This window comes from Aythya ferina, assembly GCF_964211825.1.
Source record: "Aythya ferina genome assembly, chromosome: Z".
NCBI lineage: Eukaryota > Metazoa > Chordata > Aves > Anseriformes > Anatidae > Aythya > Aythya ferina.
Window position 1 is genome coordinate 35554195 of NC_140299.1, and position 24646 is coordinate 35578840.

Here is a 24646-nt window from a genome sequence, read left to right on the forward strand (position 1 = left end):
TCAGTTGGAACATATATTTATTTACACTTTTTTTTTTTTTTAATTACTTTAGGTTGATACTTCTTTTTCCTTTAATTACCTGACAAACAATAATATAACTGCATAAATTTAGCCTGAGGTGAAGGTTGGAGTTGAGCCTAATCACTAGCTGGAGATATTGTTCTGGCTAACTTAGGCAGAACACATTTGTACTGTATGCCTGAACAATGGCTAGGCACTACAGTTAAGGATTCCTTTTAGCAGTTGTCGATTTTGATTAACCCTTTTCTAGATTATCTAAGAATACAGTTTTTCTGCTTCGCATTACTTAATCTGCATGAGGCTATAAAGGCAGAGTGTGTGAGTGGACTCAGTTCAGCAAAGCATACACATATGCACAGAGACATGATTAGCCTTCAAAGAAAGTATATGCAAGATTCTGCAATGCACACTAGCACTTCCTTACAATTATTCAGCAGCATTGGTTTTATTTCCAGAATAAACCACAGGTCTTCCTGTTCCCCTATCTTGCAGTAAGGAATCAAAATGGAAGACTTGAAAGTATAAGAGGGTACCAAAGTCGAAGAAAATAAATACAGATAATATAAATGCGCTGAAAATATATTTTATTTTAAAAAATTGCAAGTGGATGTCATTTGAGAAAACTGACCAAATATTACTTTAGACTGCATTTACTGAAAGGAAAATGAACTGTCGAGTAAAAGAGATTCATGTTTTTTTAAACAGTTCTAAAAATCCTCAAGATATTTCATTCTTTGTGTGTGTGTGTGTGTGTGTGTGTGTGTAACCTGAAGTTTCTTGTATCATAACACTATACAGATAGGATGTACTTTATTCCAAGGAGTCTTTGAAACTTCCCTAGAACCAGTACATTTCCCCACCTTTGTGACACCCTGACATTCTGCAGTATTCTGCATGATCTGCCCTTGCTTGTTTTCAGAGCCTGTTTATGTAAGCCTTTAAACTTAGTCAAGCCTAATGCCCAGTCTTCAGCTACCCCTATAAGCAATATTCTCAACAGCATCCCTGTACAGAATGGTATTCTGGCACATTTAGAGATGCTACGATCAGATTTTCTGATAAATTACAGACAATTTTTTCCTCAGGTATAAGAATTCTCATTAATTTTCCCCCTAAAATATGCACATTAGTATTTATCAAAAAAGCAACCTGTGTAGTTGCTCATTACTAACCACTGAAAGAAGTCTGAATGAAACTCACAGTGAGGACCAGCCAGATCTGCAGAGTTTAAAAGTTAGAACTCCGATTTAAATCTGAATTTTCCAGCTGTTACTTCATCTGCACAACACACTGAGTCAAATTAGCACAGGTTGATTCTGCAGACTAGGCCCATTGTATTAAAATGAATTAATTCTAAAAAACACTTAGCTTTTTGGCTTAAAAGACCTCTTCATTCATGCCTGTGATCTCTAAACAATCCACCACCTAATCTATGCTGCTTCTGAAATGAAATTTCTCTACTCCTGATAGTATTATTGTCTATGAATCCAGTCAGAACTCAGTTTTTACACACACAAGTAATTCGTTTTGCAGCGATCATTATTCTCAAAACTTCCCACATTTCAGCCATCAGGTTTGTTTGTTTGTTTTAATATACTGAAAAACGGCATCACAGTTAAAAAGGTGTTTGCATGCCAGCTATAGGCCTCCAAAAACCCTGAAGAGACTCATCAAGAATCCTTAGAACGTCAGAATCACTCAGACTCAATTCATGAATCTCTCATCATGAAAATGCACAGGAGACTTTCTGATAACAATGAAGGCTCCTATTGGCATGTATAAACATAAATGACAGAGATCTCTTCCCTTTACATCAAATAGCATTTCGAGAAGGAGTAAAAAAAATGGAGGAAGCATCAAAAATTATGCTTACTAGTGAAGAACATGTCCACTGTTTCCAACACTTAAGTCAACATTAAACATTTTTCTTCTACCAAAAAAGTGTGTTTAACATTGCCAAAGTCAGCTTAGGAATCTGTACTGAGGCACTTCACTTGGAACTCATAGAGAGAGAGACACATGTTTTTCACAAATGCAAATTTCTAACAATCAGCCTAGTCTGACTGCCCCCCACCAAACTTACAGCTTAATTAGCACTTTTAAAACTATTTTAACAACTTAAAGCCTGCAGATTTTCTCTTAGTATTAGAGGGCAGGTATTTTCTCTCTCCCTCCTCAGTTCTGCATTACTACATCTGGAAATAAATCATTAACAACACATTAATGTATATATAATATCAAAATATTGGCAAACTTGTAGCAGCATACCCATAACCCATATATGCAGTAGTGGATTTCTAAAATTACTTAACTTCAAATCCTTAAAAAAGCAATCCATTAAGAATTTTACAAGAAAATTGCCCAAGGCTAGTTTAGAGGGTGATTGATGTTACTAAGACATATTACAAAAATAGAGGCTAAAAAATATGTAATAAAAATCTCATGCTTGATAAAAACGTAATACTATATCACACAACTTCCACATAAAATATGCTATTCCATGGTATTTTTATCCTGATCTACCCTATTATGCTTTTAGTGAACTAACAGGAATAAGAACTCAATATACTCCTTTTCAGGTAAAACATTTCAGAAGCCCATGTTGTTCAGCAATAAACTTATTAATCAAGAACACTCATTCTCTAACACCTTACTGGACATATTTTTGTTTTCCATTTTACATGCTTTGTTGTAAATAATTGACAGGGAAAAAACAAACAAAGAAAAAACAAAAACAAAAACAAAAACAAAACACAGTTAAAAGAACAAAAACACCCTGTTTTACAAGGTAAGGTGAAAATAAATTTGGGAACATGCGGGAGCTAGGGAGAGGAGAAAGGGAAGGGAAGGGGAGGGAAGGGGAGGGAAGGGGAGGGAAGGGGAGGGAAGGGAAGGGAAGGGAAGGGAAGGGAAGGGAAGGGAAGGGAAGGGAAGGGAAGGGAAGGGAAGGGAAGGGAAGGGAAGGGAAGGGAAGGGAAGGGAAGGGAAGGGAAGGGAAGGGAAGGGAAGGGAAGGGAAGGGAAGGGAAGGGAAGGGAAGGGAAGGGAAGGGAAGGGAAGGGAAGGGAAGGGAAGGGAAGGGAAGGGAAGGGAAGGGAAGGGAAGGGAAGGGAAGGGAAGGGAAGGGAAGGGAAGGGAAGGGAAGGGAAGGGAAGGGAAGGGAAGGGCTGGATAAAGATTTTAGGTCCTGGGTGGCCTGAAGTTGAGAGATGTGCACTTACTTGCCCAAATGAAAGAGTGGTGGCTCGGGGGGGGGGGGGGGGGGGGGGGGGGGTGAACATGTGCATACACACAAGAGGAGAACAAACAGCATACAGCTCTGATCTGCTCTTGATTTTCTAGGAGTTTCTTCTGTGAATATGGTGAATAAAAGAATACAAGAATCAAACCTCTGTCTTCTTAGCTTTTACCGAGCATACTCCACACTGGCAAGCAACTGTATACAGTGCTTTCAAACGCACATTGCTATGTAGGAGTGATGACTGAGTGCCCTCCAGGCACCTCAAACGCAATGCTGTCACTTCTAGTCACTACTCAGCAGGGCTAATGCCATACCTGTTATGACAAGAATCAGCCACTTAAAGGCACCACACCTCTGCCCCCACAACACATACTTGGAAGAAGGTATGAGCCTCACAATAACGTTTTAGGTGTTGCCAAGGAGAAGCAATCTTTCCTATAAACACTGAAGAGGTGAGAACCATAGAAAATTAGTAAACTCTGAGAGAGTATTAAATGGAGGAGGACTTCTTAGTCCGAGTGCAAATAATTGCTGTGATTTTACAGTAGTCCCTCTCTTGTATGGTCAGAGAAAGTTAGAGATTAAGATGCCATTTGACCAGGCTAAACTAGGTTTTAGTTGTCAGCCTAAACCTGCCATCTGGTGTTAAGATACAGCAGATCACACCCCAGATGTATTCCTTCAAATAAATTATATTTCTACCCCCTTCTTCTCTTTCTGCAATGGGAGCAGAGGACAGGATCCATCAAAGATGCGGATTTGCAGAAGTTTATTTCTTAGCAGAGCAATTGCTAATAATAACAATTGCATCAACAGGTAAAATTTCACACACATGCAGAAAAAAAGAAATAATTAGTGCTCCACAACCTCCATCTGTCAGTATTTGGTGCCATGGAAATATGTCTGCGGTTGAGGAAGGAGGTATGAATTTCTTCCTAGCAAAATATGCAGGTTGTCCCACCTCAACCATCTGAAAGTCTTCTGAAAACCCTGTACTTGTTTCAGGGCACTGTAAGTTTTGAAATCTTTGTCTCATTTCTTTATTTCTTTCTGTCGCAATATCTCATTCCACAATTGGGGTGGAGAAGGGTTATGCAGCGCTATCATTTGCACCTCATTAGTCTTGGGCTGGAGCTTTGAGAAAGCTGATACTCCCTCTAAATTTTTACAGATGCTTCTAGTTTACCAGTTCATGACTGCACTACTAGGAAAGACTTCCTGCCACTAAACTGCTTGCTGGCATGTAAACTGAATTTCAAAATCCCTGAAAAAAGTAAAGCTCTGTGGTGCTCACTTGCGTTACTATTGAAAAAAAAAAAAAAAAAAAAAAAAAAGTATCCTGAAAAAACACAGTAAAACTCTTCACTCATAACCTGTGAGACTAAAGCCCTTGGAAATACTTCCTTAAAATTGCAGCATATCTTGATTTTGAAACTCCCCACAAAAATGTTCATTAACAGGAAGGTATTTGTGGAGGTGTTTGTGGTGTAAATTAGTATTATGACACATTAAGTAGGGAGAATAATTTATCCACAGATACCTTGTGTTTTGCCAAAATCTAGATATTTTCTTTTGTTTCCTTCATGTCACTTTCATAATCTTTTAGTTGGTATTAGAAGACTTATAAGGGATATTCTTCCTTCTCCAAAATGTTATGCTGTATACTGTCTTCACCAAAGTGTGAGAACTCTCTTTGGGATTTTTTTATTATGAACTCTTTTGGGGATTTTTTTTTCTTTACTTTTTGTTTTGCTTTGTTTATAATGGCTTTGGCGAGTTTTCCAAAGTTTTGAGCAGGTGACACTGGTCTGTTCTTAATCTTTAGTGCTTTAGTAATGTTAAGGCTAATGACGAGGGACACAAATCCCCTGATGGAACTGAATGCATTCCAAGCTCCCCGACCCACTCAGAGCAGTAATCCCCTGCAGCTGGAACTTACTTACCACCATGCACAGCTAATACATTTTTTAAAAGCTAGTCACTAGTGACAAATGTAAACTGGACTGAGCAGCTCTCATCTCCTATCCCCAATCTTCTCTCATAACCCTGAGACTTGCTATTTCAGTGATGGATATGATCTGCCTTTTAAAGCTACCAAACCAGAGTTGTATAGCTTCACTCTAAGTGACTAGAAGGTTTTAAAAGCATCTTCAGCTGTCAGGCTAGAACAAAAACAAAAAAGGTCATTCTTTACACAAACATTTCACAACTGGGAAAACCATCATAGCTGGCTTTATCACTACCAGTCTGAACCCACTATTTATTTAGATGTTACATGCAAGCCATCTGTACAACACAATTACAGTATCTGCCTGATGCTATTAAGCTGCTTGCTGCTTTCTGTTGTCTTAATAAAACTGCTGCTTGACATGGGAATGAAATCCAAGACTGGGGTTCAATTCTGATGATGATAATCTGTTCCTAGTACAAAAGCACTCTCAAGTTCCAGCCTCATAGTACAAACGTTGCATACTGTGCTAAAAGGGCAGACTTCCATACAGTTTCTCCTAGTTAACAGACTGCAGAGGAGTGTTCAAATTTGCACATAGGCAAATTGCAACAAAAGCCATTTTTCTAGATATTCAAGGGTGGGAGGGTGGGGGGTGGAGGGGACTGTTTCTAAATAAGCATCCTCTTCTCACCAACTTCCAGAGAAGTCAGCAGCTGAACAACCTGACATTAAAACCAACATTAGAAGTATGTTCCAAAGAAAGCAGTGAAATGCAGATGAAAAACTTAAGTCTAAATATGAAGAAAAAGATTATATCACTTGGAGGAAAGGAAAAAAAAAGCTTCCAGTGATGACATAATTATAACAAAATATCCCTGACAGGAATGAAAATAGAGAAAGCCTGATGGTAGTGTAATTGTTTAATTTATTTTTTTTTCTTAAATAAGGGTTAGTATAGCACCTTATTTCTGTTTATTAAATTTCCCAGATAACTGGCATTAATTACCATGATTTAAGTGATATTACCAATAGGACTTGGAAATAGCTACCAAAACAGTGACTACAATACTTAAATTTCATTAGATTTAATTACTGCAAAGTTACATCTGGTGAGGGAAACATAATTTTATAACTATCCTCAGCATTCTAACTTGAGTTCAGTGCTGCATATTACATACTTAAGTATCTAATTTAGGTCCTAGAATTCACTCCAGTTAATAACATGTAACTAGCAGAAACATAAAGAGGCAGTGACAAACAGGTCTCTATGAATTAAAATCAGGTCTAATTATGTGACCTTTCTGTGTCCCTTAGAGCCCTCCTGAGGGCAGGTATTTCAAGCAGTCTTGGTGACCAGTCTCAACAGTAACCATGCAAATGGAATGTGTAAGATGGGGAAAAACCATCTCCAGTACTAACGAAGAAAGGAGAAAATCATTTGCTTTATAATCAAGGTTCTGTTTTATTTTCTTCCCTTTCCTTCTGTATGTCACTGTCTGTCATATTTCCCTAATTTAAAAGCAATTAGACAGCCTCCAAATAATTAAACAAAACCTTTACCTCTCTAATTTTCACTTTGAATATAGCACCATGGGATTTCAAAATAGTGCATGCAATTATAAATGCACACACTCTTTCTGCATGTAGTTATGCTCAGAACTCATGAATTAATCTGACACCAATACAAGATTTAGAAGTACAATGGACTCCCAACATGCTAACGATGGAAAAATGGTGCTTTATGGTGAGAATGCTGCTGCTTTCACAGGCCTTGTTGTTTGTTAATACTGCTACTACTGCAAAGGCTTAACAACAGCAAGTATGTTTAAGGATGGCTTTCTAAATTTATGGCAACATGTAAGTATTTATAACTCCGATCATGATCTTAGATAATTTACAGTAATCCACATATTTTATTTGGTGTTTTACTGCTTACTAATCAAGTGTGAAATCTAACAGAAATTTCATCATAATGGAACTGAGCTATGGCAACAATGTTCTGTAAATACACCAAAAAAATGCAGTTTGTATCACATTAGAAAAATGAGATCAAAGTAAACTTGGAATTCTTTATTAACAAAATATAATTTAAAAATAGCATCCAGTGCTCTGCTTTAATCCACAGTAAAACTGCTAATGTAAACAAAATATAAACTGTAATAAGTGCAAAAATTTTGAAATTCTTCTAAGAAAGCTGAAATGTAAGACTGTAGAGCTCACAACTAATATAAACAAGAGGCGTAAAACAGGGATGACTTTTAATAGTTCACGTACTACACTAGCTGTACTCGACAAGAAATTCCTCAATGCTATGGCTTTACCAGTAAGCACCTACCCGCCCCTAAGCCCACGCAAATGCTCAGGAGCAGAGACGCACAAAGGAGAGAATTGGAATTCCTAGCCTAGCATAAAGCTGCACATGGCTACTGACAGCCCCAGTGTGAAGAGAGCTCTGTCTCTTTAAGCTAAAGGACCTGCTACACTTAGGCAGTCTGTAGCCAAGGAAAAGTTCTGAAGTTAAACTCTCAGGAGCAAACATTTTCTACTTGTGAAGTAAACTCTGTTGAAAGACAGCAGACTACGGTCCCACCAGTAAAAACAGGAAAGTTTTCAGCCAGTGACAGCTCTGCCTACAGACAAGGAAAAAAAAAAAAAAGTGTCACAGACTCACTTTATTAAACCATATGCTCATTGCCCTGTGAAGAAAGCAGGGTCACTAATTAGTTCATTCTGTGAAAGAAGCCCCTCCTGATCCCGTTGACTTTTGTCCCCCCGGTTAGCTCAAGCTATTTCTGTCATGCAACTTGAAAATCACTGGAGGGAAGAAGATCGCCATAACAACCGCTGAAATGATCTTGTGGAATGTGTCTAGTGGCACTGGAATAACCTGAATATGTGCTCCAGATGTGTCGGCTGTCACGGAAAAAGTAAACACATCTGATGGACAACGTATGACTGGATGGCCTCACGGTTGACTCCAGAGAGTTGGGATTGAGGGGAGGGAAAGGAAAGGAGGCAGGGAAATGGAGTCAAGGGCCAGGCAAGAGTCACCCTGTGGACCTGTGCAGCCTGGCAGGCTGAGAGGGGCGAGGACTGGGCTTGATTGTTCCATTTCTGTCCCTCCTCTGAGTGGCCTCTGTGGGACTGCCGCAGCCTCTGTGAATTTCTGTCTGGCTCAGACTTGTGAGCTTTTGGGAGCAAACTGAAATATGAACTTCCAGGGGGAGGGGGAAAGGAAGAGGGGTTTCATGATGCTTGCTTCCTAATGCTTGTGTGTCAATAGAGTGTTTTTTTTTGTTGTTGTTTTTTAAAGGCATTCTGCTCCTACATTCCAAGTCCCTTCTCACAGAAAAAATTTGGCCTGTTCCCTTCCCTATACTATACAGCAATGTGTTTATTGCATTGCTGAAAAGGGCAAACCTGAAGATAATTTACATTTTCAAAAATTGGGCTTAGCTTGCCCCCCACCCCAGATATGCCACCAGCTTATCCACTTTTCTCGACATCACTTTTAGTAAGTGATAAATAATATCTATTTGTAATTATCATCAACATGTATTTATATTTACACAGGGAGAAAAGTAATAATCTGGGTTATTGTTAGGGTTCCTTTCCTACCCATTTTAAAAATTATGATGCAGCTGTTCGACAGTTAAAAATATATATCTAAAGGGCAGCTTTATTCTTTGGGCTTTATGGTCCTGATCTAAAAAACTATGAAAAATCTAATCACAAACATGCACCTGTGTGAGGCCCTTATGAAGATACAATAGTCTGTAAAATAGTCTGCCTGAAAAAAAAAGCTGTGGCATCAGGAGATCAGTGCAACACCATAGCACCATGAAAGTATTTTGCTGTAATTTCACAGAGGCAGGAGTAAATCCATAGGCAAAATATCAAGAAAAACGGTCTTGAATTTATTCTGTGCAGTCAAGATTGGCTCAGCCCAAGACTTCAGACAGGAACACACACAACCTCTGCCTTTGGAAGAAGTACTCTATGTTCAGGCACTCTAGGGCTGGATAAAGAAAACTTACATCTGGGGCCAATTTCTGCTAAACTCAAGTGAAATTTAACATGTCATAGGAATTCCTCCATACATTCCATAATAAAAAGAGAGAAAGAAAATCTTGAAAAAAAAAAGTCTAATGTTAAAAGCTGTATAAGAGAACTTCAAAATACAGTCATAAAACAGATTCATGTGGTCTTTTAAGAAGTATTTTATCTATTTATTTGTTTAAAAAGGTTTTAAAATAAATGTTTAAACATCAAAAGTCAATAATTTTATAATTATTCCTCAATTATGAATTTACAAAACAAAACAAAACACCACATGTTGCCAGATTCCTTACTACTTTATTTATATGGGTTCTCAGTGTCTCAGACAGTCTAAACCTGGAAAAGGAAAGTGTCAAAACCCTCCTCCAAAAAACACCTATCAGAAATTTCTTGCACCATATTGCAAACTTATAGGAAACAGAAGAATTAATTTAATTAGAGATAGCTGCACTTACAAAGTGCCTTAATACAAACACTTGTTTGTTTAAAAATGAAGTGGGCTTCAAAACACATCGACATTTTATTAACTGGAGAGAGAAGATTACACCGTGTCACTTCTCAAGATGGCTGAACTGAAGAGGTTCCAAAAGTTTTGCAGTTACCTTTTTTCGAGTCAGATATCAGCAGATCTGGGGCAAAGAAATAATACTAGTTGACAACAATGAAAGTCATGGTGGACTAGCTGTGATAAGCAACAAATTAGTAAATCTTCAGCAGGGTTCCCTCTTTCCATATTTAGACATAGTTAAAAATATTATCCAGACAACCAGAGAACTAATCATCTGAAGAGATGTATGGCAAGAAGACAAAGTTGCATCACTGCTGATCTCTCCACATAGTCTTCCACGCAATGGGACCTCATTGGGAAAGGACTATAGAAAGCCAAAAATTCGCCTTTCATAGGAAACTCTTTGCCTTCCAAGAAAATACAGCAAAACATAACACTGCCAAACAGCACGCCAAGTAATGTAAATGATCACAGACTTCTAACAGTTAATGACTGTCTGAGAAAAAATACCTAGCTCAAAAAGAAGAAAAATAAATCTGTCTTATGATTATTTTAGCCTAGCATGTTTAATGTTAAATTACAATCATGGTAACAAGACCTTAAGGACCTAGATACCATGAAGCACTAATGGGTCGGACTCCTCTATTCTGTAAGACAGTACTGAACAACTTCATTTTTCATCTAATCAGGAGTACTGGATTTTAAGCACAGAATTTTTCTTTGCTTAGGAAGCATATGCAGTACAACAACTAAAGTACTCTTAGTTATACCAAATACTTCAGCTGTGTATAACCAGAGTTGTTATGCTTACATCTCAGCTACCTACTCCAATGGCTGACTGAGCCAAGTCCTAACAAGTCCTAAGTGAGCATGTACTGTTGCACACCCTATCTCCACAAACCTTGTTGCTTGCGCACATCTTGCCACACATACATCCTATGTTATCTAAATGGTTACAGGAAAGAAGAAAAAAAAAAAACTTTTGCTATGGAACAAATTAGATTCTCTCCATGTTAATTGGTGTGGGCGGCCAATCTACAAATCATGTAAGTTAAGGAATGACTCAGAAGTTATACAAAAAAGCCCCAAACAACTCATGTATACTACCACCACAAAATAGTAACAGTTAATAAACTCTCAAGCTTACAAGCAAGCATAAAGAAAAACAAGAACAACAGCAACAGAAATTCTTAATGTAAATCAAAGTACAGTCATATTTCCTTATTCAATTGTAGTGGGTATGCTTGGCCAGGTGCTGGTGGGGTGGCTGCAGAGGCCTCTGTGAGGTGAGGCCAAGGCTGGGGCTGCCCTGCGCTGGACGTGGTCGGCTCCAGTGGCCCTACCACAGGGCACAGAGCAGCCCTGCAGTTGTGGCTGGTGCCTCAAGGGAGATGGATTTAAGAAAGGTCAAAATGTTGCATAGGCAAACACAGGGGGGAAGAAGAAAAAAAAAAAAAAGTAAAGAAACGCCACTGCCGCCACTGTCAGAGAAGAAGTAGAGGATGAAGGCACCAGAGCAGAGATTATTCTGCAGGATTATTCTGCAGCCGGTGGAGGCCACCACAGTGAAGTAGCTTGAACCCATGCAGCCCATGGAGAGGACATCCATGGAGAGAAGAACCCACACTGGAGCAGGGGAAAAGTGTGAGGAGGAAGTGGCAGCAGAGACGAGCTGCTAGAGACTGACCACAGCCCCCCATTTCCCATCCCTCCTGTGGCACTTGCAGGGAGGAGTTGGGACTGAAGGAGTGAGCTGTTGGGTGGTCATTTGGCCCTTAGCCATCATCAGCTCACCACATCAACTGTAATAACCATCACATGGACTGAACATAGGACAGGGAAAGTGCAAGGTATCATTTTGCAATTGGAGCATTTAGCTTTTCATAAAGAGTTCACATAAAGAGTTCAACCTACCTATCTAAGTTGCATCATTCAGACTAAGCATTTCTCAATATCCAGCACAGTCATTATTGGAAGTCATTTCAACCCATAACAAGCAATGGAAAAGTCTTTTGGTTAGTGCAGTAAGATTAGTAAGAACAAACATTTCTGAGTAATTTTAAGACCCAGTCCCATACTGTTAACATATTTTATGCTACATGCGAGCATATTTTTGTAACTTGAGCTGCCATCTTCTAGAAACTAAGGTTTATTATTGAAAATCCATTTTCTGAGTATTTTCATCCAAAAAATACTCAGAAATACAGGTACCTTCCAGATAATATGTAGAATGTTGGGAAGAATTTGAGTTGCTTTGTCAAAAAATTCTGCAGGTCACCTACTTATTTTTTCTTTCTTGGGTTTTGGCATACATATATTTACTGTCCAGAACAATCATAAAGACTCATTGATTGAAAGTTTAGTTAGGAGAGTGGAATAGGAGAAACAATGCTTCAATTAAACCACCTATTTTAATTAAGAGTTCAGAATAAGCCTTTGTGCTTTGCCTAAAGGGGCTCAAGAGAATGCAAAAGCTCCTAACTTAAACTACATCTGGTGAAGGAAAAACATTTTCATGTAGACAAACCAGAGGCTTAGCCGATAAACGTCTGCATACTCACAAAGAAGTCAATTAGACTAGATGGGAAGCTAGTTACATCTTGTAAATCCTTGTGCTAAAAGATGTACTTGTTCCAGTGGGATTCAATTCAACCAGCAGTATTCACCTGACTGATGTCTTCTGAGAAGTCAACATATTCGTACCAGGTATGCCTATTACTGAAAACAGATTATAAAACACAAGAATCAAAAAAATCAAAATTGTAAGAAGGTACCTTACACAGGAATAGCTAAGAAAAGTACTAAGAATTGATATAAGTTTTAAATAAATTTTAAATATAATCCCTATTGAAGTCAGGGACATAAATCTGTGCTCATATTAATACACTGATGTAAAATCTGCCAAAATACTGACCTAACATTCATTTGGGGGCAACATTACAGAGTGTTGGACTATTATAAAGTTGCTACATTGCTTTGTTTTTAATTCACTCTGATTCAAACTCTATTATTTTACTCAACCAGCGAAGACACTGGCCCTGCCTGCACCTGTTGAATTTACTACAGTAAATTTCCCACCAATATAAATATCAAGGCTTCAGGAAAGACCTTTTTATTTTAAATTAATCCATTAGAACATGTTCCTTGTCACTAATTTGGTTTGTTCCTGTTGCCTTTTGCTTATAGACACCTGAAGTTTGCTCATCTCTCTCTCTCTAGCTCATCATTTATCAGAGGGAGCACAGCTGGAGTTCAAACCCTCCAAAATACTAAATATGTACAAGACATATTGTAGTCCTCTGCAGATCTTCAGAGTAAGTCAGATCAGTCAAGGAACCAGATGTTATGTTATCTCCAAATTAGGCACGGACTTCATTTCGCACTGGGGAAGGGCTTCATCTTACCATCTATCATGTTTCTGGAATCCTTCCTTCCCAGTCCAGACAGCACCAATCACGTTTCTGAGTCTGTTAAAACTGAATTTTTGTTACTCTATCACAGGTCTGGCAGGCATTTGTGGGAATGGGAAAAGGGCAACAAGTATTAAGGAGAGAACCAGACCCACGCTGTCCTCTTGAGCAAGTACTGCTGTGATACTGATAGTACTGAAATGAATAAAATAACAAACAGTGCTTTTATTTTATGAAAGCATAATGTCCCTGTATATAATGATTCTGGATACAAATAAATAAATATAAATCTATTTAGCTTCAAAAAGCTCTTGAAAAATGAGAGAAACATACATGTAACACTAGAAGACCAAAAAAGTTACACTCAGTAACTGTGTCAGACAAGTGTGTTCCTTGGAGTTCTGGATAGTGGTTCTTTCAGTTCTTTCAACCCTTGCGAACACACTAGGGATCTAAATCATGGTGAATACAACTCTTCATCTATATGGGATTGTTTCCTCTTGATACAATCAGAGCAGATGAAAACCAGATGCTGGGGGTCTGGTTTGATGGGATTTTGTTTTCAGGGATTTTTGCACAACAAAAGTCATTCAACTTTGTGGAGCTTAAAAATGATCTCTGTCTTCCCAAGAGGCATAACAGAATAATATGTTGCACACTAGGCGAAAGATAACAGCACTGCCATACACTCAGGTCTTTTGAGTTTTTCCATGCAGGTTTTTGTGGGTTTTGTTTGTTTGTTTGTTTTCCATATACATTAGATGCAAATATTATATACTCTCACATTTATACACTCAATATAAAACAGTAAAGAGGATGTAATGAAACAGGATGTTAAATGTCTTCAGCGTTTTACTCCTTTTTTGTATGTGTTGTAAAACATTCAAAAAATACAGTAAACTTGCTTAAAAAATAAATCATTGTGAAGAATAAAATGTAAATCAGTACACGTTACCTTAATGACAGTGACATCAGAGATGTTTTCTGCATGTGTATTGAAAGTTGTCTGGAAGCTTAAAACTGAGACAGTGAATAACTGAGAGAAACCAGCAGCAGAGTGGATAACTGCTGGCAAAACAAGTCCGTATTTTTGTATCTGCACCATATTCATAAAATCAATGTTACCAAACTTCCTCTAATCCTTCTAAACTCATAATACAGAACTAAGATACACGGCCACAACTAAGAACTCAATCCCATTTCTCATAGCTGAATCCATTACTGCATTGCTTACACACTCGTACTTCAAAATCAAGCCATATATGTGCAAATTAAACTGAATTCACTTTTTTGCCTTTCTATTTCCTAAGAAATGGTACTATAGAGTAAATGACAATTATCATACTGCTTATTGCTGTAAAATTAGTATTGCAATAGTTGAAAGAATCAAGTGAGAAGGAAAAACCTCACATCATTTTTTCATAATAATGCACATTATCAACTTTTTAGTTTTATATTGTAAATATTTGAGTAATGTAACATTTTTTAGTTTTATAGTCTAGACATTGAGTACCATAACATTCAGAAGGTCTATCATATGAACAATGATCACATAAAACTACAATGTTTAGCTACATGTTACAGAGAAAACTATCAGGACAAATCTTCTTCTACTGCCACAACTTTTTTTTACAAGTATGGAAAGATTCTCCCAGACAGTTATTTTTTATATTCACTAGTTATTTTGCATTGTTTAATGGTTATTTATCCTTGTCAGCCAAAAATTAGCTTACTGATACAATGCTTCCTTTACTGTCAAATGATATTTAGTTTATCAATACTGCTATTAGTTGCTTCATTCTTCTTTACTGTACTGGTCAACACATATTCTAATCCTCTATATGGAAACCTTGATATACACTAGCTGCCAAAACTGGAAAACCTCAGAATTATGGGCAAATACGAATCCTGTTTTCAGGCAAGGGTCATTAACTTCCAAGGAATTTGGAGCTTGTACTTCAACTTTTTTTTTTGTCCTTGTGGCATGAGAGGCCTCTCAAAGACAAAATTAACAGAACTGATGTGGAGTCTATCTGACCTTGCAGACTGATAGCTCCATGGCCCTATTCTATACTTGTAGTTTTGTTTTCATTGATAATCAACATTTTTGTGACCAGAAGTGCATGTCAATTTCTCTCTGCTACTGCTGTGGAAACCTTTGGATAAGGTTTCCAGAGGCAGTCTACAATAATGGTCACCCTAAGTGGCTGAAGGATAGGGGCAAAACTCTCTTGTTCCTTTGTAGCAACAACAGCAACAGAGAAGGATCAACTGGGAGAAGAATTAGTGGCAGATACAGAAGACAAATTTCCAAGACTGTGGCATAGGAAAATACCCAGACTCCTTTCGTCTTCGGTGGCTAAGGTGCAGTTGTTTCTTAGACAGCTCTATCTCCAATTTTCCCATTGCTCAAATAGCTGGCTTAGTTTGCTCTTAAGTGTTTCAAAGCCATGGGTAAGTGGAGAGTTGTTAAAAGAGATGAGAGAGAATAAAATCACTTAAGTTCAAATAAAATAAGTACTTAAAAAAAATGTATATAAAATGTGCTCTTTTGTATTGATATTCTTCTGAATAAATTAGAAGGCTAAACTTTTGCAAGTCTTTGAAAAAGAAATTTGAAGTTTAAAAGTCACTTGAAGATATTACATGCAGTACACTCCTATCTGTCTTTATAAGAGATATTAAATCAGTTCTGAAACGATATAAAACTGGAATGTGGGACAGCATTATACTTTCCCTGGTCAAACTGACCCAGTCTTCTCCTCCTCTGAACCTTCTAAAAATGCCTATTGTGGAGAGGAAAGTGGAAGATAAATTTGCCTGACAAGACATTTGAACTGCTTAAAATATACATTTTGTTGTCAAAAACTTTCAAAGTAAGTGATTTAATCCAGATTAATTTTGAAGATGCCATACACAGTAATAAAAGAGTTTGACAAAATCATGCTGTTTTCTGAATACAGCAACTACGAGATAATAAGAAAACTTAAATAACTAGTACATTATTTAAGAAACCTTCCTCCTTTGGAAAAGAAGTACCTGACATTTTACATAATGAGAAACAAACACTTCCTATCAAATAAATAAAAAATATTTCCTTGTAAAACTGCCATAAACATTAATACATCTATTATTTTACTGATTTATCTAAAAAAAAAAAAAAAAAAAAAAAAAAAAGGCTTTAGAAGAGATTCAAGCAGTACTGTTGTAGTTTTAATAAAACACTGATACATACTCCATGAAAGTAAGAGTTTTTAATGTACAACAGCAGCTACCCATGCAACTCCCATAAAAATGTGGTCTCGTAAATCAACAAAACCCCAAATCAGAACACATCCTGACAATACTGTAATCTATCACTAGCATTAAATGCTCAGTTGTAAGACTTTAATTGCAACAAGACGTGAAGCTCTCAGACTTAAGACTGGCAAAGTCTTCATTCAGCAGGCATGGACAAGGAGCACATATTTTATACATGCTGATGCATATAAGTCATTGTTTGCTAGCCTAGCTCTGAGCACGCAAAGTAAAACTTTACACATAACCACAAGGAACCACTCTTTCTGCATGTACCTACAAAAATTCATAGATACATATGCACATATACAGATATGGATGTAAATATACACACAAAGCACAAGCTAATGATGCTACAAATAAGAAGATGAAAATGAATGTTGTTTTTTCCTAGATCTCTTCTGTGCTTTTTCCCAATCAAAATGCCAGTCTCTCTTCCTCTCTCTCCTTCCATCCTCCCTCTTGTGTTAAGTTAGGAACCGAAAACAGCATTGCAGCCAAGCAGAATTTAGCCAGGCACTGTGCAAAGACACATTTTTTGGGAAGTTTTGAACCTCCAAACAAAATTTGCAGAAAGGCATTATGGAAACAAGAGGTCTCTTTTTCAACTAGAGACAACAGACACTTCAGAATACTGTGGTTGAAGAGAAGTAGGTTAAGTATATAATTACTACCCATGCAGAGGTACAGTTCAGAAACACCCTCTCCCCAACTTTAAAACAAACACACACAGATGTCAAGAAACAATCATGAGATGATGTACTTAAAATAGTAATATCTGTTTACAAATTCAAGTTGCTGCTTGGTGGAAACTTGATTTCTGTAACATGTCCCCAAGATACAATCTAATACTAAAACGTATCCTGCGGTAGGTCTACTTTCCAATTACTAGAAGTAAGCATACAAGGTATATAATTAGTTATGACACTGGGACAGGCATACATGTTTCAACACAGACAGAGCTCTGAACAAACTTTTTGGCAGTATATGACAGAAGACTTAAATTGAAAGCTCAAAGGCAGGGTATACTGTATTATAGGAAAGGAGAAAAAAAAAAAAAAAAGAGAGAAAGAGAGAAAGAGAGAAAGAGAGAAAGAGAGAGAGAGAGAGAAAGAAAGAAAGAAAGAAAGAAAGAAAGAAAGAAAGAAAGAAAGAAAGAAAGAAAGAAAGAAAGAAAGAAAGAAAGAAAGAAAACACCCTCAAACTTAAAAAGTTCTCACACCAAATGATTTTTTAAGGTATGAGCATATTCAGCTGAAACACCCTGCATAATCTGTAAAGAAAAAAAGATTGCCCTGCAGCAAAAAAAATGGGCTATATTACAAATTAAGAAAAAGAAACTCAATCCTTTGAATAGTTTCTTTTCTTTCAGTGAAAGGGTGTCATTCTTCTCTAAGACTACATTATGACAAAACATTTATATAAATCAAAGAAGATTTCTTTAATGACTCTGGGCATGGGATCTTAAATCTGGGATGAAACACCAAATTCTATCAATTCTAAAATAAATTAGGCAAGGATTATACAAGTAGTACTTATCTTGGCATTAGAAAAAAAAAGAACTTTAGTGTTAAAGACATATCATTAATATGCCTTCAGCCTATACCCTTGAAAGGGTCTTTAGGACTCCATTCAGAGTAAGTGAACTCTAAGCAGCTCAGTTATATATCTGGTTTCTAAACATTTTAGTTTATGAAACCAACCAGAGACACCAAATGAGATATACTGGGAAATTTCCATAAGGATTAACCTTATGGATGTCTTGTTTCATTCTACAGAGAGCGATAGTCTTCAACTAGTCTGAATAAGCTTGCTCAGATGCCTGATGTCTCCTTGCCCTCCATTTTCCCTGTAAAGAAGTACTTAAAAAGTCTTTTTTTTTTTTTTTTTCCCAGCAGAAGTCCCATTGGTCTCAGTTGTCTGTAACGGGAACACAATGAACCTGTCTCTGTAAATGAAATTCTGAGTGCTTAAGTCTGTGGGGCAGCTATCTTGAAAAGTATGCATTAAAGTATGCAAAATGATAGCAATTAGTGGGGTCTTCCAGGTGAAAATTCATGAAGTTGATATTTGTATGAAATACAGAAGAATTTTAAGGTGTTTAGAAAATACTTTATGTTCTTGATACACAAATAACAACTGATACTTCAGTTATATTAACTGTCTTATAAAGGTACAGCAAAACTTCTTTAATTTCACACTCTTAGACAAAATTGAAACAAAAAATATACCTTGCAATTGCCCAAATGGGTATAGCAATACTCCCTACATCAACTTAGCTGATGTTATTTAGGGAGATGATGTAGCACTGTTGGCAGTGATATTTCTTCTGTCAGCAGATATCATGTCCCATCTAGACAAAAACTGACAATAACCCTGTTTTTCCTCCTTCAGACACCAAAAAAAACAAACAAACATGGACCTTGCTGAATGCTTGGAAAGAGTGTTCCTGTGATGTCACTCTCTGTGTTTGTATCAGGGAAGAAATAAAATTTCCAAAGACAGGGCTTCCCATGAAGAACACTTAGCATTTTAGGAATGCCTATGCCTTTTAAGCTGAAAGTGTTGAGTTTGTTTTTTGATTACAATTGTGGTGACAGAGCTAGTGTAGCACTTGTGACTTCAGTCCTCCTCAGTTAAAACCAGTACCTTTAACATCATCCCAAAATGTAGTGTGCATTTTGGATGCACAGAAGCTGAGTGAGCCACACTCAGCATTAGTTTAGCTCATAAGCAGAACAGGAAACAAAATAGCCAAATCTTGGGAAGAAAGAACAAAGTTGACAGTATCTGAGTATACCTCAAAAATACCTCCCTGTATTATCTTTGTCTGAATTGTGCCTTCCTCAGAAACTAGATTACTGTTTATCTCAATCTCTCTCTCTCACAGAGGCAACATTTAGCAAACTAGCTTCACATAAAGCAAAGGGAAGTCTTCATCTTGTGTACTTCGAGCATTGATTCTGCATGCAAAATGCACTGGTGGATTTCAAGTGTTGTATGTAAGTAATAGTATAAGACTAGTATGGATAAATATGTAGATAAATATGTAGATACTGTAACTCAGTGCACTCAATGTAACAATCCACCTCAGAACAACAAATAGTCAAATAGGGCTCCACCTGGGCATGGCACCGATCATCCAGATCAAGTTTATTCACAGATATTGCCTTATTTAAGACAGACTTCTATTTTGATAACATTACAACATGCCACAGGTTTATATTACTAACATCCTTTGTAATCAACATATGACTACATGCTACAGCTGATAATAGATCACATATTTATTGATTTTTATTATTTTTTTTAACTCTGCAATTATTAATTGTAATAAAATTGCCTCCTTTTTTCATTTTGTAGAAGTCTTGCATCTTTAGAAGAACTAACTATCTCATCTCTTTTACAATGTTTTTTCCTCAGTTCCATGAGGTTTTGGATAACTAGAACAGTGAGTCAGATAGAGCGACTGTCTATAGCATAAGACATTAAAAAACAGTATTGAATATTTGCCATAACTCAAGTTCCCATGATCCTTTCAGAGCAGAGAGTTAATACCACTGCCCAGCCATCTTCCAGCTCTGGTAATACAGATGGGACATTAAGTTCATGAAATCCAACGGCAAAATACCCATTGACTTTTAGAAGACAGCTAAACAAAGAAGAAATCATCAGGTGGTTTGGAGGAAGATTCACAGTGTATCGGCCAGTTTGCAGCACATGTGATGTAGCTTCCCTGCACTGAAAATGAAGGAAACTACATACAGGATAGTGCAAATCTGTTGACATGCTGTAAATCCCTACTAGAGGTTACCTTGCAGTAACAGTCTCACAAGAATTAGGAACTTATGAACTCCAAGAACTCCAAAGTGTTTTGTTGTTGTTGTTGTTGTTGTTTGTAAATCAGTGTATAATGAGTCACTGACTGCTCTGAGAAAATTCCATTCCATCAGCTCATTTTACATAACCTGCACATGAAGGTTTATTCACTCTCCACCCTGAACTGCCATGCATATCCCATGTTTCTAATTGAGAGAGGTCCAAGAATGCTGTCTGACTTTGTCCTATGATTCAAGTTTGTAACCCATTTTCCTGACATCCTTGGATGAAATGTCAATACACACATTTCCTGAGAAATTTTAATTACCAAAGGCCAGAAGTGAATACAGTGCAAACCCTCTGACAAAGCACTCAGTACTTCCAGTGAAACCTTCCAATGCCTCACATGCACTAAGTTCTACCTTGCCTGAAACTGAGCTAAACAATTCCCTGTCTTGTCATGGGACTCAGCCAATCTTCATGCCCAGATCAGTGACTGGTAACACTGCAATTAAATATATGGTATTAAGTGAAATTGTCTGCTAAGTCACATTGCTTTATTTCAACTGAGCTTCCATTAACCATCATGTAATTTCTAAAAATTTTCTATGTTTTTTTCCATCCTGGGACTGCATTTTGCCAATACCTGATATTTCCCACTATTTTATGGGTAGCCTTATCTATTACCCGCTATTTGCTCAAGCCAGTCTTACCTGGAATTGCAAGTTGATCAAATCTTCACAGTTCTGAGGCTTTATCAAAAAACAAACAAACAACCAAACAAAAAACAAAAACAAACAAAAATATCTATAATATGATAATCAGATAATCCTGTATATTGTGCAAACATTCCCATGATAATATAATCACAGTATATGTCAATGTACATTATAACAACAATAAGACTCACGATAAATGGATTGAACATCCTCATACAAGCCAGTGAAAGGCCAGCCCAGTTTCTTTTATAACGTATGACAAAAGGCATGGTGTCGTGCCTTTCACACAATATTGTCATCATAAATGAAGGTCATCAAACTTCTAAAGGGCAGATGATCTCTAATTTAGGAGAGAAACACCCACGAAGTTGTGGGGATTCTTCTGCAGATCTGATTGCTCACTACTTTCCCAGGCAAAATATCCACAAGTGCTGGTACGGCCATCTTTAGTTCACAAATTAGAGAGATATCACAGGCTTGGTTGTTAGCAGGTCTACTTATTGTTACCATAATATACTTATAAGACCCAGGTTCACAGTACAAGTATTGGTATGCTCATAGGAAATTACTCAAATCAGAGAAAACAGTAATTTAATATACTTCTCAATGGAAACACCATGGATTGTATGAAAATGTTAAGAGTCTTTAAAATACAGAGAGCAGATAAAGCTGAAGAACAACGAAGAGAAAAGAGACAGAGAAGAGAAAGAGAAGAAGGGAAGGGGAAGGGGAAGGGGAAGGGGAAGGGGAAGGGGAAGGGGAAGGGAAAACGAGGAGAGGAGACGAGGGGAGGGGAGACGAGGGGAGACGAGGGGAGACGAGGGGAGGGGAGGGGAGGGGAGGGGAGGGGAGGGGAGGGGAGGGGAGGGGAGGGGAGGGGAGGGGAGGGGAGGGGAGGGGAGGGGAGGGGAGGGGAGGGGAGGGGAGGGGAGGGGAGGGGAGATAAATGGGAAAATTGAGAGAAAAATAAAAAATAAAAGAAAGCCAGTATTTCCTAAAGTGCTCTTTTAAGATAAAGGGAGGTGCAATATTTAGTTTCCCTTTTAGAAATGCATTTATTTTCACAGGTACCTTTTAGGATCAATTTATTTTGTACTTTCAATAAAGAACCAGAACTGGCCCAAAAGCCTTCCTGGTAACCTAAGTAGCTGTCCAGATGAAAAGAAAATGTATATATGTATATTTCTATGTATTTACATGCATGCACATATATACATACTGTGTGTATACATCTCCATCTATTATTATATTTACATTCAAATGTATTTATAAAAATGTATATAATAACATATTGTGTATGTATATAGCACAATATATTGTATATATACATGCATGCACACGCATATATGCATTCACCCTGCAGGAAAGCTGTAGCAAAAATTCTAAAAGCTTTTTCCTTCCACTACATTTGTAGTTCATCTTGCCATATATGCCACTGATATATTTAAAAAGAAAAAGCATGTTAAATTAAAATAATTCTTGCAATATGTAAAGCAAAAATAACATGCATACTTTGCTTGTTACAAGACTAGATTTGTGTTAGTTTGTTGTAAACTTATCACCACAGGAGAAATAACGTTCCTTAAAATATTTTACATTTCAAACTGAAGCCCGAAGTTATCCGCCACAGTGTACCACGTCACATCATCAAGGCTTATATCCATCAATGTGAGAACAAGAGCAGTTCTCTTTACTTCACCAATAGGCTCATTTGTCTGTTGCAACTGTTCAGGATCCTGTGATTAGATCTTTCATGGGTCTGGCAATAACTTCATGAGAAGAGTGAATTTTGACCCCCCGTGTGTGGCAATGGGAAGACAGTCACTGCCTGCATGTTTCAGAGATTCATCTAACATGCTTGCAAATCCCCTGTATTGCCCAGTGACTGCATAAAGCTCATGTTATACAAAACTCATCCCATCATACTGCCCACCACTTAATAACAAGAGGACTATGAAATTCCACGTACAGGTAACATGGGGCAAAGGAAAGGTATGCAGGGTAGGAGAGAGGCAAGTCTCTTGCCCTACTGTGGTGACTAGAGCTATTTGCCTGTTGACACTCTTTCAGTATCATACTCCCAGACTCAGACACCTCCTTCCCTGCCATCACGGGGACTTTTTCTCTTATTTTTAATTATAAGTCTACTGCTAATGAAACTCAGGAAACTAACTTATTGAATTAACTCATGAAAACTATCAATTAGCAGGAGATGGTGATGAGCTTCTTGCAACTTTCTGATCCCCAAGCCTAATAATCAAAGAGCTAGGTAGCTTACTTTGACCCTTGCTGCCCTCATACTGCCAACAGCACTCCAAAAAAGTGACAAGAAAGGATGAATATTTGTATCTCCTCTGAAAGTCCACTGAGCAGATGAAGAAATTCTTGCTTATAAAATAATTATTTGATATCATAAATCGTTTAAATAAACCAGCTGATAAATGAGATTCACTGCTGATATGCAAAGTAGTACAAGTTATTTGTGGATAAGAGGAAAGAAAAAAGTTTGTAACTTATTTTCTGAAGGCGAAAGTTAAAAAAAAAAAAAGCATAAATAAAAGGAGTAGAAATCTTTAAATCACACATTGCTTACCTGCTGTTGCTACCTGTTCCTACTTATTTTTTGGTGGCTTTCTTACCATGTGAACAAGTCTAGAATTTAAGCCTAGACTTAAATTCCCTCAAAAGCCTTTAGTTACATTACTTATGCGATGTCATACATTACTTTTTAATACTTGCACCAAAGTATGGAGAAAATCAAAATGCCAGTTTGTGTACTAAAGAATGTTCCTCAGCCTCTTTAAGTTGTGTATGTATTAACTTATTCAATTGCCTTCTAGCATCACTTGTTTTTACCACGTACATTGTAGAGGAGACCAGAAACAGGGTGTCTTCAAAAACTCAACTCAAAAGACAGCTGCTAAAAGATATATGGTCACTGCCTGCCAGAAAAGCTAAAAATTTTAACTAATATTTACAAGTGGGTTTTATTATTTTTTAATAATTCTTAGCATTTTAAGTAGAAAAACAAAAGTTTCCCATGCTGCTCTCTAGGATTCTGTACAGATTCTTATTATGGAAAGTAAAGTATTATGAGTAGGACTTTAGAAATATGTAGTTGGCATCAGATCAGTATAAAAGCACTGCCCAGCTGTACTGTAGACTGTAAATTATAGTACAGAATAATGATAATCCTTTAAAAGATACAGATGGGGGATAAGTCTACTTGATCAGCACTAGGAATCTACTGGTTGCTTCACAGTAAGGTGAATAACAAAACTTTTCTTTAATAAAACTAGCAAGATGCCACACAAGGACAATTGAATTAGACTAGTAACAGTCCATCAAAAGAACAACAGTAATTAGTTAGCAATGAAAAATGGCATGTATTAACAATAAAGGGGGGGGGGGGGGGGGAAGAGCTTTCAGGAAAATATTTCGTTTGGGTCAAAAAATGGCACTAATCAAGACTTCCAAATTAATTTACCTTACCTTTATTATAGTTCAATTCAATTTAAAATAGTTTTATTGCAAAAATCACCAGGCAAGTTGCCGTAAAGAGAAGTGGTTCATCATGCTGAGCACATCTTTCTAAATGTCAAATGCTACATTTCAACAGGAA

At 37.2% G+C, this 24646-nt stretch overlaps 1 protein-coding gene across 4 annotated transcripts in view; it reads right to left on the reverse strand.

Annotated features, from left to right (window-relative positions):
• The window catches only part of BNC2 (basonuclin zinc finger protein 2), a 351311-nt gene that overhangs the window by 317787 nt on the left and 8878 nt on the right, over positions 1-24646 (reverse strand). The window contains exon 2 of one of the 4 annotated variants that reach the window (XM_084504856.1): positions 12341-12497. The exons of the other annotated variants lie outside the window; for them this stretch is intronic. The gene's annotated coding sequence lies outside the window, so the exon portion shown is untranslated. The remainder of the gene's footprint in view (positions 1-12340; positions 12498-24646) is intronic. 4 annotated transcript variants of the gene reach the window in all.